We start from the raw sequence: 14,662 nt of genomic DNA, 5'->3' as shown, positions 1-14,662 counted from the left end.
ATGTGGGTGTGGAACTTGCATGCAGTATTCCATCTTTTTCCTTGTTTGGAAAATGCCATCTCTCAGGAATTACTGGAAAGAGGCTGTGTTTTGGAAGAGATGGGTTTCACTATAAAAAACAAAGGGACAGTTCCCTTTGTTTGGCCTATGAGTCCAATTTTGAATAGACTGATAGAATGAAGCTAAGAACCTAGAGTCACAGTCAGTCAGGAAACTTCTACCATTAATCCTGTGCTTTTGTTCAAATGAGATTTTTTCCTAGAAATTATGGAAAGATAGGATAATGTATGCTTTGCCCAGGGAGTGAACTCTGTAGTAATTAAATACCAAGCATTTCTAGAAGTTTCTCAGTGGAATTTTAAATTATCTACATAAAAAAGAAAAGAAAAGAAAACAAAGTTGGCTACCTGTTTCATCTCACATTTTTATAGAGTATGGAATTTCTAATAAAGTGATGTATAATATTTTATTTTGTCATACTTACTATCACAGAAAGGGAACATAAGTTTTAACATTTTTGTAATTTTAAATGAATGTCACTATGTGTATTATTGCATTACTTTTCTTATGGTTTAACCATGTAATTTAGATGTCATGTTAGGATCTTGTTAAAGGTCACATGAGAGAGCATTTTTTCTGGAGGCACAATGAGCTAGCCTCACTGTGGCTGGCATAATTATGGTAACTCAATATTACCCATCTTTTCTCACTCCAGTTATGCCTTCTTCAATTTTTCCCCCACAATTGTCAAGATGCTCAAATTCGTCACATAAAAGAAAGTGGAGATTATTGCATGCAATTCAGTAACTTCCCCTGTGGGGAAACTGGACCACTTTGAAGTTCTCTTTATTATCAAACTTCATTAAGTTTATACCAGTGGTTGTCTCAAATTAATATTGTAGAGAGCAGCGTTTTGCAAATTTGTCATTTGCAGATTGCATTAAACTGAGCTGATTTAGCTATGTTGTTTAGAAAAATGATATAATGCATATTTATTCTCAACTATTAGGTAGTAAATGTATAGCAATTACTAAAAGTGTGCAGGCTGGCAACAAATCCCCTAAGTGTTGTCTCTGCTTTATCAGGAAGTCCAATTGCTTTCAAATTCACTTAAACAAAAATTTACTGAGCATCTATTTTGAGTCAATAACATGTTAGGACTGGAGTTGTGGCTCAAGCATAGAGTGCCTGCTTTGCAAGCTCAAAGCCCTGAGTTCAATCTCAAGTCACACACACACACACACATACACACACACACGCAAAATCAATGCAGTGTCAGACATAAAGACCATCGAGGCCCATGAACCTGGAGGGGGAATAACAAGCCCAAACAATCTCTCCAACTAACAAAATGGAGTTAAGTGTTCTGATGGACGAGCCACAGAAGGTCAGAGAAGGGGAAAGAAAAGAGAAGAAAGACCAGTAAAAGTCAGGAACAGTCTAAGTGATGGGAACAGAGTGGTATTCAGAGAAAATCGGCCACAATGAGACTAACACTTGAAGAGGGCCTGAAAACTAGAGAAGTTTTTAAGCAGAAAAGGAACCTGGTTCGGTCCGTGCTTTAGAAGGCTCACTCTGAGGCCAGGCGTGGTGAGGCATACTTGTAATTCCAGCTACTCAGGAGGTTGAGGTAGGAGGATAGCAGTCAGAAACTGGCTTGGGTAAAATTCTCAGTCTCTGAAAAACAAACCAAAATTTAAAGGGCTGGTGGCATGGCCCAAGTGGTAGAGTTTTTGTAGCAAGAATCAAACCCTGAGTTCAACCCCAAATATCATCCAAAATATAACAAAAAAGAAGACTCAGTATAGAAATGATGCATGAGAGGAACTGGAGATTGTGAGGTATGGCTGAAGGCAGGACAAACATGTCAGAGTCGAGATAAGCCATCATGAATCTGTGGCAATGAGAATATAGAATAGAGAAAAGAGGGAGAATTTGAGAACTATTTCAAAGGTTTGTTAACCATTGAGACCCTTTCTCTTTCATGAGTGCATTTCGAAGGTCTGATGGGGAAACACGTGCTTCTTTTGGGCTGCACGAATAGAACATATGCTATGAGTCCTATTCCCATCACGAATCAATGGCTGAAGAAGGTAGGCCACTGCCCCCTTCTATTCAGGAAGGAACAGAGCTTGAACTGATAGAACTTGTGAATAAACAACCTCCTGCCTCAGTTTCCCTCAGAGTGGTACACCATCCCTCCCACTTCTTCCTTCTTCTTGACAGTTGCTGCCTTGGTGGTGGGACATACAGCAAGCCTCCTTTCTCAGTTGGATAAGATGAGAACAGTGCGAAGGCCAGCTGGGAAAGTCACTGCCAGCTATATCCCCAAAATGAAGGGGCTTGATAATAAGAAAGTGCAGAGCTTTCTGGATTGAAGTGCCTTGTAGGCTCCTGAAGTCTCAATGAATGCTTTTCATGTGGGTTCACAGTGACGTGATTGCTTCAACTTCCCTGGCCTCATCCTTACAGAAGGCACTGTTAAATGCAGGACATCCTGGAAATGGCCTGGGACCAGTAATCATACAGTCCTGGTCTGCAAACTCATATACATTAGTTCTGGTATTTCAGGCAAATTACTTGACTTCTCTTGACCCTATTACCTTATCAGTAAGTGAGGGTCACAACCTAATTTTCTTTGTTGCTAAATGGATCAAATGTTATGGGAAATACAAAATTCTTAACACAGTGTAATGAATATTCTTTTTTTCCCCCTACCTTTCACCAGAAAAGGAAATTCTTTGACTAGAGCTTCCAGCTAGAGGCACCAGAACATCCCAACATTCTCCCATAATTTATTAACTTTTCTATAAGTGTGCACTTCTCTCTGATAAACTGGCCTTTTGAGGACAGGTTATTCCCACGTGTATTTCTTTTTCCTGTACTCAAAATGGTCCTAATCTACCCACCCTTAGAGGCAGAACTCTGGCTCATCTTGCTTTACTTATTACCAATAAAACTATGGAAGGCATAAACAGTTTTTCAAAGGTTGAAGTTTGCTATTGTAAATGCCAGCACACTTAAGAAAATGAGAAGATAGGCAACAGCACCATTTGTTGAAAATGAAACAGAGTATTTGTGAGATGGGGGCAAGAGGCGGTATGTGTGGCCCCTGCACACATGATAAGCCCATGTTCCAGCTATCAGAGGCTGAAACAAGATGAAAGTTTATCATATACAAAAATGAATTGGGAGGGGCAGTAGATATGATGACTCCACAGACATTCTTCATGTTCATGATGCTCAGCATCTCTCTTGATCAAAATGACTGCTTGAGCCCCAGCCCTCAAATCCATATCCTAAGAGGGAAGAATGATAACAAAATAAAGACTGTATCTTTTATCATTTAAGAATATTGCTCAGCAATGTGATCTCTGACTCCTTCTTCTCATCTGATGCACTGTAACCTCATAGTTTCCTCGAGTGACAAGGGACTCTAGAATGTACAGACTTTTAGTTAGGTAACATGTACTCTAGCATATGGGGAGAAAGGAATGCATGGGTAGCCACAAGTGCCTTAGGCAGTAGGTTTTGCTATCCTCACTTTTCAGAGGACAGAGAAATGAGTTCTGGTGAATGTATGAGTTCTGGTGGTCTCTTGCTGCATAAGAAATGAACCCAAATTTAGTGACTTAAATTAACATTTTAATATGCTCACAATTTTGAAGGTTAGGAATTTGAATGGGGTCCAAATCCAACAGGAATGGTTCCTCTGGGCGCAGCAGTGACTATGGCTTCATCTGGAGTGGTTTGAAGAGGAAGAGGCAGTTGGGATGGCATTAGGAATGTCCATGTCTGGGGTGCCATTCCTGACATCTGCTGTGCTCTTTAGATCTTTTCCACACTGTGTCTAAGACAGCTTGCTCACTGTCATGCTTGGACTGTGGCCGGGATGGCTGGAGTGGCTAAATTTGGCCAAGCCTCTGTCTTTCTTCATGGGGATCTTCCAGATGGCTAGCTTGGGCTTCCTCACAGCATGGCGGTCCTTAGACTTGAATTTCTTCCAGTAGTGGCTGGTTTTCTTCCAAAAACAGTGTTCCAAGAGAACAAGGCAGAAGCTACAGATATTTAAATCCAGTTTTAGAAGTCACTCTTCTGTCACAACTCATTACAGCCAATCCAGGTTCAAGGAATTGAAAATTAGACTTCACATCTCATTGAGATGAGTAGCAAAAATTTTACAGCCATCATTAATCTAGTATAAAGGGATGTTTAAGGAAACACAGCTAGGAAGCCAACTGGCCAGCTCTGGATCATAGACTTTCCTTTATACTGTGTGAGATCAAATACAAGGCGTTGATATTTTTAAAGAGTGAATTAAACCAGTTGATTTTTAAAAGAATGAATATTTATAGTGGCTGCAGAGTAGTGAGAGGTAGTGAGAATTTGTAATATTGGTATCTTTGTTGGGTGCATAGACTCCAGTGCTCAATGGAGTATCCCTTGGGACGCTTCACCAAGCTCTTTCAAGTTAAGTCCCTTGCTAAGTATAGCTGCCCCCCACATTCTCTCTCCAACTCCTTCCAGCTGGAAGCAACTGGGCTGCTGCTCTGCTGTTACTTTCATATTTGTGAATGCTCTTACGTCTGGGACATCAGATTGCCTCATTTAAATTTAATTTGAATTTCTGTTTGAAGAATCAACCTGAGACATCAAAGAGAATCCAAAAAATGTACCACACAATAAATTATCAAACGACTTCTGAAAACATTGCACTTTTATATCTGGAAATATTGGATCAAAACTCCAATTTCTTTTATTGTTAAATTAAAGAGAGACTTAAAACAAAACAGTCATATGACATTACATGTATCCAACAGACAAATTGTTATAACCTGGTGAGGTTATAACCATCGATACATTTAATTTATAATGAGTCAGATTTTCTCAGTTGCTAAGCTTTGACTTGATTTCAAGTTAATTTTCTTAAAGTCATAAAAATATTATTTAGAGTCTAGGTCACAGATGCCTAATTTGCAATCTGGGAATAATTAAATCTACTCAAAACAGACTAAGTTTGGTGTGGAAATGTGGCCTTTGAGAAACCAACTTCTCAAAGAAACATTCCACCTTAATTATTTGTGCATTCAGTTTTTGAAGATCTAAAGCCCCTTTCACAGGTTAACCTATTTGGAAGGTTCTGTGCCATAGTGAATTAGCCTTTGCTGTGTATCTGTTCAGGTTCTTGGGGGAATAGATGAATGGAAAAAACATTCAGTGGGCCTTCCAAGGTGCAAACGTATGCACTCTCTCTACTCAAGGAGAGAGAAGAGCACCTGTTAAATGAGCAAATGACCATATTTCGCCTTCTCAAAAACTTGACAGGTGATCAAAAACTTGAATGGCCAGCATCTTGACATACCAACAACACAGATCACAAAGAAATGGTGGAGAAGTTATGGGTCATAGACGTAAGAGATTTAGCTAAGGATCATGATACAGAGAAAAGACTTTCCCTTCCAGTTGAGTGAACAGAGATGAACTTTTTTATCTCTCAATCAGATAATACTTACTTGAAAGAATTAAGTTAAGTGAAGAAATTGTTATTAATAAACTGAAAAATTTTAATATCAAAACAGCAGTTGTTTTTCAAAAAGAAGGAGTTGGCCATGGAATTCTAGGGAAATAACAGTATTCCTCATAGATGCTAGGGAAGATTCCTCATTTATTTTTTCTTTTTTTGACAGTAATGGTTTGAACTCAGGGTCATGCACTTGCTAGGCAGGCACTCTACCACTTGAGCTGCGACCCCAGCCGTTTTTGCTTTGGTTGTTTTGGAGCAGGGTCTCGTGTTTTATGTACAGGCTGACCTGGTCCACAATCCTATTTACACTTCCTATGTAACTGGGATGACAGGCACATGCTACCACACTCAGCTTTTATTGGTTGAGAGGAGGTCTCACTACCTTTCACCTAGATGGGATGACAACCATGATTCTCTCAATCTCAGCCTCCTGAGTAGTTAGGATTATAGGTGTAAGCCACTGCACTAGGCAAGCTTCTTATTTTATGTTTCAAAAAGCCTATTGATGGATCTTTCACTTGTCTTTTCCCTCCCTCTTGCTCTAGAAGTAGAAGAGAGGGTTCTAATGTATAGAATTGAATTTGTCTGTTAACACAGTTATAGGAATGCAAAATGTGTCCCTTAGCAATGCAGTTTGGATTTCAGAAGGACTGGACAAAAGTGATAGGATGACAATGGGAAAGACCCATGCAAGGAAGCCAACTTCTTCAGCAAAGCAGCAAGTGGACAGGGGAAAGTGTGGTTGTTAGGAGGATTGATTCATGTGGTGGAAGCATTGATTGAGTTGTTAGCAGTGCTGATGAAATGCCCTTACTTTCACCAGGTCACATAGCCCAGTCCTGACTGTGCTTTGGGAAAATGGGTTGAAGTGGAGAGGAGATATGCATTATTACCTGGGCTACAGTGGTTTGGCATGTTGCAGTGTGAACCAACTCACAATGATGTAAATTGTTCATCTACACTGTCCACTCAAATTCAAGAAGCACTGGCATTTTCAAGGTGTATGCATATTGGTATGTGTGTGAAACAGGGTTGAAGAGGGAATGTGTTTGCATGGGTATGAACTAAGCAGGACCTCAACCCTCAGACTGCAAGTTTCTGCATTTTAAAAAATGGTAGTTATATTCCAGTGGATTCCAGAGTGGTTACTAGCTTTTCTTAGAAAGGGCCCATCTCCATGCTCCTCGCTCATCATACTATGTCCAAAAGCCTCTTGAACGCTCTTCCTCTGGTGTGGAGTGGGTCTCTAAAGGAAATGACAAAGGATTCATCTGGTCCTCTTTATCACAAGTCCAGTAATAGGAGTTTCAGCTGTTCTTTTGGGTATTTCTTTTTCTATATCTATGTTATGAGTTAGCAGTATAGACTTTTAGAAGGTCTTATTTTAATTGAGTAGTCAAACAACAGAGAATTGTCTGTTAGCCCTGACTGAGTAGAACATAAAAGTGTTCTGAAATTAAAAATAATGTGAGCTGAAAGAGGTAACAGAGGAGGAATTGTGTGAATGGAAGAACTGCCAACCCCTTTCTCACTGAATAACGTTCATCTCTAACACTAACTCCCATTAGATTTCAAAACTGTAGTGTAACCTAAGTATCTTCTCTTTCTAATGATCAAGAATAATGATATATATTAATAATGAAAGATATGACTGTAAAATAGATACAGTGTGTGTGGGGGTACTAGTGAGGATGAATGAAGGAGGTTAAGGTGAAGCAATTCGGTTGATGGACTTCATATACTTATATGAAATAGAACAAAGAAACCTCTCCTAATTGCTTTAAGTGGTGCAGGGAGGGGGTTGAAGTGGAGTGATGACGGGAGCGACATAATTTATGTACAATGTAAGTCTAATCAGAACTATCACTACAAATCCCCCTGCATAATGAACATATTCTAATAAAATTTAAAAATAATAATTTTTTAAAAAAGGATAGTGGTACATTTCTATCTAAAACACAGGGGTAGAGTTTATCCAAATCTATTGGTTTTGATATGCTAAGTCAACATGACTTTCAACTGTGGTCCCTGTCACCATCTGCTTGACCTTTGCTTCAGATAAAACACTGATCATCCAGTGCCCTGGCTCCCTGTCCATAGCTGTGGAGACACTGCTGCCAAAGTTTTCTTCTAAAACACAGATTATATCATGCCATTTCTTTGCTCAAGGTGTGACAATGGCTGCCCATCATGTTTGGAATCTAGCTTCTCCTACCTGTCACCCTAACCTCCACCCACACATCCACTAAGCAGTTTAATCAGATGGAAGGCTTCAAGATTGGACCAGCCATTGCCCACCATGACTTGCTCTTTCATTCCTCCATGGCTACTGCTTAAATGGCCTGCCTACCACGTTCTACACCATCTACCTCCATGTGACCTTTAATTGCTAGACAAGAGCTCACCTGTTCTGTTCTTTTATTGAAACATTTAACAAACCATGAATGGATATTTCCTATGAGAATGAACTAATATATATTTTTTAGATGTCATCATATTTCATAGTTATGAAAGGAAGATATAGATTTCCTTTATCTACAAATACTTATATTGTCAAGGAAAGAGGAAGAAACAAGTACTTTCATAAATGGTACATCATTCCTGTGGTGTTGGTATGAGGAAAAGCATCGACAAAGTGCTCAACTCCTGGCCCAAAAAAAATAAAATGGTAAACACAAAGGAATAAACAAAGCAAAATATGTAGTTCTCTGAGGTTATAATCCAAACTAAATTTAAACAATTATACTTTGGTAAAAATATAATCTTTTTATGTTATTTGTATTTGTGTATACTATTATATAATTATTTAAAATTAATTTAATGCAAAAAAATAGTGGGTAGATTTGATGAATTGAAATTGTATGCTTTTTATATACCAAATAGCTTGCTCAGAAATATATTACAAAATATTTTAAACTACTAAAACACTGATTTTTATAGAAAAATATATTCAAAGTCATGGGATATTATTTCAACAAAGAAGCTTCATAATGGAAATTTTGGGCAACCAAGCATTATAATAATGAGCTAATATCAAGAATAAGCAGATTATCCATATAGAACTTGTAAGCCTGCAAAATTGTTATGATGCACGGGTCACAGTAAGAATATGGGAGATGAGAGAGGAGAAGGAGCAAAGTGAGGGGTAGAGACAGGCATGTCTCTGTGGTAGTTACAGAATGGTAGAGAAAAGCCATTGGGAACACAGACCTCCAAGACAAGACAGAAAGAAGGGAAAGAGGAAAAGTGAGTCACTAGCTTCAGCTTCCATAAAGATCAGCCCTTTGTCGTTAAAGTTGGATCCTTGCAAAGGTTTATTAAATCTCTCCAACCCTTCTAATCATATATGATAAAGCAGGAAACAATGTCCTTTTAGTCAACTAGTACACCTGAATCCAGAGTCTATTCACAAGCTTTTACCTTATATGTAATTTTGTAGAAACAAGCAAAATTATATTTTGGCATGGAAACATTCAAAATTTTTCTTCTTGGGCTGGGATGTAGCTCGGTGGTACAGCACTTGCCTAGCATGCACGAGGCCCTGGGTTCGATCCCAGCCCCAAAAAAGAAAAGACAAAAAAAAATACTTTCCCCTCAAAATTTTTCTTCTCATAGAAGAGAACTTCAGAAATAATTAAAGGTCATTTAACACAGTTCTCAGATGTTTTAGAAACACAATCTCTCAAATCTCATAATCCCAACATAAATAAAAATAAGAGAAGGTATAGTTGTAATTATAATTAGTTGAGATGATTTTAAAAATTGAAAATAAAAGCCTACCATCGTGCTCATGCCTATAATCCCAGCTACTCAGGAAACAGAGAACAGGAGGATTACAGTTCGAAGCCATCCCAGGCAAATAAGTTGCAAGACCCTATCTTGAAAAAAAACAACACAAAAAGGGCTGGCACAGTGGCTCAGGTGGTAGAGCACCTGCCTAGCAAGTGTGAAGTCCTGAGTTCATATTCCAATGTTGCTAAAAAAAAAAAAGAAAGAAAATGAAAATGAAGATGCACATGAGAAATGTTTGTGCAGTTGGGGTGAATTATTTGATTGTAAGAATTAGTTTTATTTATTTATTTATTTTTGTGGTACTCACAAATGATAGTCCAGGGCTTTATCATTGGGTAGAATTAATTTTAGGGACCCAGAATCCATAATACAAGAAGGAAAAGTTAATAGCCAACAATGAAAATATGAAAATAATTTGGTTTGACACATCATAAGTAACAACAAAAATCACCACGCTAGAGCATGTGACCAGAAGCTATGCCTCAAGTTGGTATTTATTAAGTTATTATTTACTAAGGACAGTAGGTGTGTCTTGGTGATCGAGTGAGTGAGGTCTGGTTTTAATCCCCAGCACCACAAGTGATGGTGATGATGATGATAATGGTGATGATGGTGATAGATAATAATAATATTTACTCAAGTGTAGGTCGGGAGTTTGTTAAGCTCTTGGTGTCTGAGTGGATGAAAGTGCTTCTGCTGAATTTTGTGCCATGAAACAAATATAGAAGACACTTTCAACTGTGTGTTGTATCCAAAGGAAGAGCAATTCAGTGAATGTACAATTTTGAGAAAAGCCCCAATTCACTTTCCTAAAGGTGTTTTATAGGGTAGTGGAGAAATAAGTACCTCATAAATAAAGCAACAAATGATGAATAGCAGGTAACAAGCACTATGGAGGAAATAACAAGTTGTCCAGATGGAGTACAGTGAGGGGACCTTGTTTAGTTCAGGGTGGTGAAGATGTGGCCTCCAAAAAAACTGAAGTCAGTTATGTGAAGACCTGGGGCAAGAAGGCCTTTAAATAGAAGGCAAAGTATCTTTTTGCTGTTGTTTGGTTTTGTTTTTTCGATGGTACTGTGTTCTGAACTCAGGGTCTTGCACTTGTGTGACAAGTGATCTATCACTTTAGCCACACCACAGTCCTTTTGCTTTTAGTTTGTTTTTCAGGTAGGGTCTCACACTTTTGTCCTGGGCAGCCTGATACCATGATCCTCCTTCTTCTTCCTCTGAGTACCTTGGATCAAAGATGGGCACCACTGCTCCTAGTCTTGGTTCTCATTTTCTAAATTGGAAAGAACTTGGCTTGAGTGACAAACTAGAAGACCCTTGTGTCTGGAGCAGAAGGGGTGGAGCACAGCATGAAACCTACAGCTAGAGAGGTGGAAAGGCCAGATGCTGGTACACACACAAGTGGAATGTGTTTGACTCTGAGTGTAATGGGAAGTACGCATTTAATTGGTCTGTGGTGTTGTTGAGGTCTGGGCAAGGAATGGTAGGAATTAATACTACAATGGTGAAACAAATGAAAATGGATGGATTGAAGATATAATGTGGAGTAAATCTGGTACAGTTTTTTTAATGCATTATGTTGTGTTGGAGGTTTTGTGCAATAAGGAAGAGTCATCTAGAATGTGACCTATTGTTTACTTTGCTACCTGAATACATAATAGAAGCAACTGAAAAAGTAAGACCTGAATAGAGACAGCGGACAGGTTTTGGGTGGATCTGAGAAGTTTACTTTGGGTCTAGCTGTACTGTAGATGCTGCAAGGCATCCAATGGATGGCTAAAAAGGCAGCTGAGTGCAGAAGGCAGGGGCAGGTGAACTGGATATGTGAGCCCGGGTATTACCAACATGCATATGATGCCATACACAAATCATTGAAATGCATGAGCTTACCTAAGAATGGAGTATAGAGAAGAAAATGAAGGGGTTCTATTCTGAAGACCTGAGAAATCTAAATTACAAGTTAAAAAGGAGGAGAAGCTCATGAAGGAAACTAGGAAGTATCAATCAGAGAAGTAGGAGCAAAGTCAGGACTGAGTTGTCACAGACATCTTCTTCCAGAAGAATGAAGTATCTTAAATATCACTAAGTTTCAGTGAAGGGGACAGAAGAAGGTCCATTAGATTTGGGAGTGGAGATAATTATTGATGATAATAAAGAAAAATTCAGGCGATGAATAAGTGGAAGATAGCCATAAGTGGACTGAAGCATGAATAAAATGGGAAAGAGATGCTGCAGACAATCGCAAGAAGTTTCTTATGACAAAGAGAAGAGAAATGAGCTAGTAGCTAGAGGAGTCCCTGGGACCCAATGCACATTTTGAAAAGAATGAGAAATGCTATAATATGCATATGTACTGATGGAACTGTTTCAGATTTGAATATAGGAACAAAGAAGAGTATTAACTATGGAAGCAATGCTCTTAATCAAACTCTAAGACGGGAAAGAACTCTAAGATGAGAAAGTCCAGAACTCTGAAGGGAGAATGGGAAGATGATATAGATCCAAGAATAGTTGTAATGGAGAAATAAGAGCTAATCCAGTGATGAATTTCATTTACCCAGTGATATATGTTATAAAATTATCAGTTAAAAATAAGGAGGGAAGCAGTGTGTGGTGGTGCACACGTGTGATTCCACCACTAAAAAGCCTGAGGCAGGAGGGACTTGAGTTCAAACCAAGCTTCAGCTAGATAGGGAGATCCTGTCTCAAATAGTGATGGTAATAATTATAATAACAATAAATAACAGCAAAAATAATCAGATGAGATGGTTTGGAAATGGGTTGATAAGGAAGTAGAGGTGTGATATAGTTGTGACAAGTGGAAAAATACACAGAATGGAAAAACATGAAAGAGGTTCTGGTTGCCATGAATCACCATTTTAAGGTTGGAACTCATTAATTTACAATAAAAACAAACTGTCTTATAGAATGATGTTCTGCAAAACTACTTAGTCGCCACATCACAGATGTAAAGAAACTGAATGAATGTGTATGAAAATATTGTAAATATTTCTGCGTGTGAGCAATAGGTGGGAGAGGGACAAGGGGATAGAGGGTTACTGAAACAAGTGTTTACAGTAATAAAAATGGTGTTGGGCTGGATAAGCACAGATATATCCATTCCACATGTTGGGGAGGATAGAGAGAAACTAGGATGTCTGTTAAGTCATTGGGTTGGGATGTCAAAGGGTAACTGCTTTGAGAAAATGTTTGCTGAACATACATCTACTGTATGAGTTTAGCTTTCCTCTTTTACAAATTGAACATGAATGTTTATAGCAATTGCATTTGTACTTTGTCAAGTTACATACCTTAAATAGGTACAGTTTATTACCTGTTGGTTGTGCCTCAATTAAATACATTTGCTTGTTTAAAAAATGGTGTTTATGCATTGTAAAGGGGATCAGTACTTCAGGTATCTCAACATGACTTAAGAATTGATTTCGGGAGAATGTTTGAGAACTTGAGCAAATGATCTCCAAGATCAGAAGTTATGTTTAGAAAGTGACATACCCAAACAATGTTTGCACGTTGAATAAATGAATAAAGAATAAAAAAAGAAAGTGACATGCATCTTGTACATGCTCTAAGTGGCCTTCAGTGGAGGCAGTTGCAAGCTGCAGGATGGAGGACATACCTGGTACAGATGGAAGTATGAACCTGGAGAGAGGTCCAGAGCCTCAGTGAGGCTTGGACCATCTTCTAGATAGAGTTGGTTGCTGTGTTCTCAGAGCTCTGATATGACTCTGCATTCTACCATTATGCGATTAGGTATAGCACTGTCTCAAAGTTTTTCTGGGCTCTCTTTTTCATTTTTCAATGACAAGGACTATGGTATTTCATCTCTGAGACTCACCTTTCTCTAGTTTATCCTTTACTATGTTTTCTACCTTAAAACTAGAGCTTGGCATATGATGGATCTTAAATAAAACTTTGTTGGAATGAATAAATGGTGATAAATTAATGAATTATCTATGTCAATTCTGAATCACTGTAATCATCTCTGTGTGTTTTGTTACTATTGCTACCAATTTCTTTCTGTGAGAACCTTTTAAGAATGCTTTTTGTTTGAGTTTCTCCAGTTTGTGAAATGCAAAACTCAGACTCTGAAATTTTTACTTTCTTAGGTATTGAATTATAAAGCTTTCAATTTTTTTTCTTTGGCCAAGTTCCTTTGAATATTAGAGACAGTGCTGGATTATGTACTAACTTTGAAAACAGAGGAGTGCCCAAGCCATTTATTACTCAAACATGAACATTTTTTATTCATTTGGAGACGTTATAAACACAGCAAACTGTAGAGTTTGAAGCAAAATATCAAAACTGGAAACAGTTCACACGAATTTTAGTGTGGAAGGAAACTCTCTGGCTGCACTTGGGAGCATCATGGTGCAAGGTATGTGATTGCCACTAACAGGAGTGCTAATGTGATGTATTAAATGTCAGCCTGGCCTCGCTGGGTGTGCATATCTCTCTTGTTGTACTGCCTGTTTATGCTTATTCAGCCCTTTGAATAATTTAACACATTTCATACTCTAAATTAGTCTCTGCAATTTGATGGGGCTTCTGGCAGTTTACTTGAAACGCTCAGTGTTAGGTCAACATAGGGTCCCAGCTTCTGCTAAATAGAAGTACTCTGCTTACTTAGAAAAACATAATTAGTTTTCTCTGTGGATCTCTTCATGGGTGGGTGGGGTGGATGATCAGGGAATGGAGGGAACCAGTGCATGTGTTCATTTTGTTGTCAATCCACAACAGTCCAGGAATCCAAGGGTTAAAAATTTAATGGGGCAGGAGGCTGGCCTTCAGGAGAAGGAAAAGTTGAAGGGCATGGAAAACAGTTTGAGTGTGGTGTGCAAATGTGTGTGTATGATAAATGACCCTCATTTAGTTCATACTGACCGCGGCTGAGTCCTCTTTTCAATTTAATCCTTATGTAAAATTGGACTGCCCCAGTGAAGATTGGCCACTGTGGTAAACCCTGCGTGCTGGAGTAATTTGTATTAGTGAAACAGTGAATTACTATCCGATGGGGAAACTCCTCATTACTTACTCTGTCCTCAGTTTACCTGTGTGTAAGCTACCATGAATTTTGAGCAGTCGTGATATTCTTGATTTTATTTTTCTTTCTTTCTCTTGAGCTACAATTTCTGTAACATTAAAAAAAATTAAACTTTGCTCAGGATTGTATATATACTGGTTTCTTTAATGTTCTAAGAAGATGGATTTAAGAAGTATCTTTCTTCTCACTCTTTTTCCCTTTCCTGTGCACATCCAGGAGAGAAAGGGCAAAGACTTTTATGAGAGGTGAGCATTTTCAATTAAGACTTAAAATTT

The sequence above is a fragment of the Castor canadensis genome, chromosome 19, assembly GCF_047511655.1.
Source record: "Castor canadensis chromosome 19, mCasCan1.hap1v2, whole genome shotgun sequence".
NCBI lineage: Eukaryota > Metazoa > Chordata > Mammalia > Rodentia > Castoridae > Castor > Castor canadensis.
The sequence above is the reverse complement of the archived record's forward strand: the minus strand, read 5'-3'. Positions refer to the sequence as shown.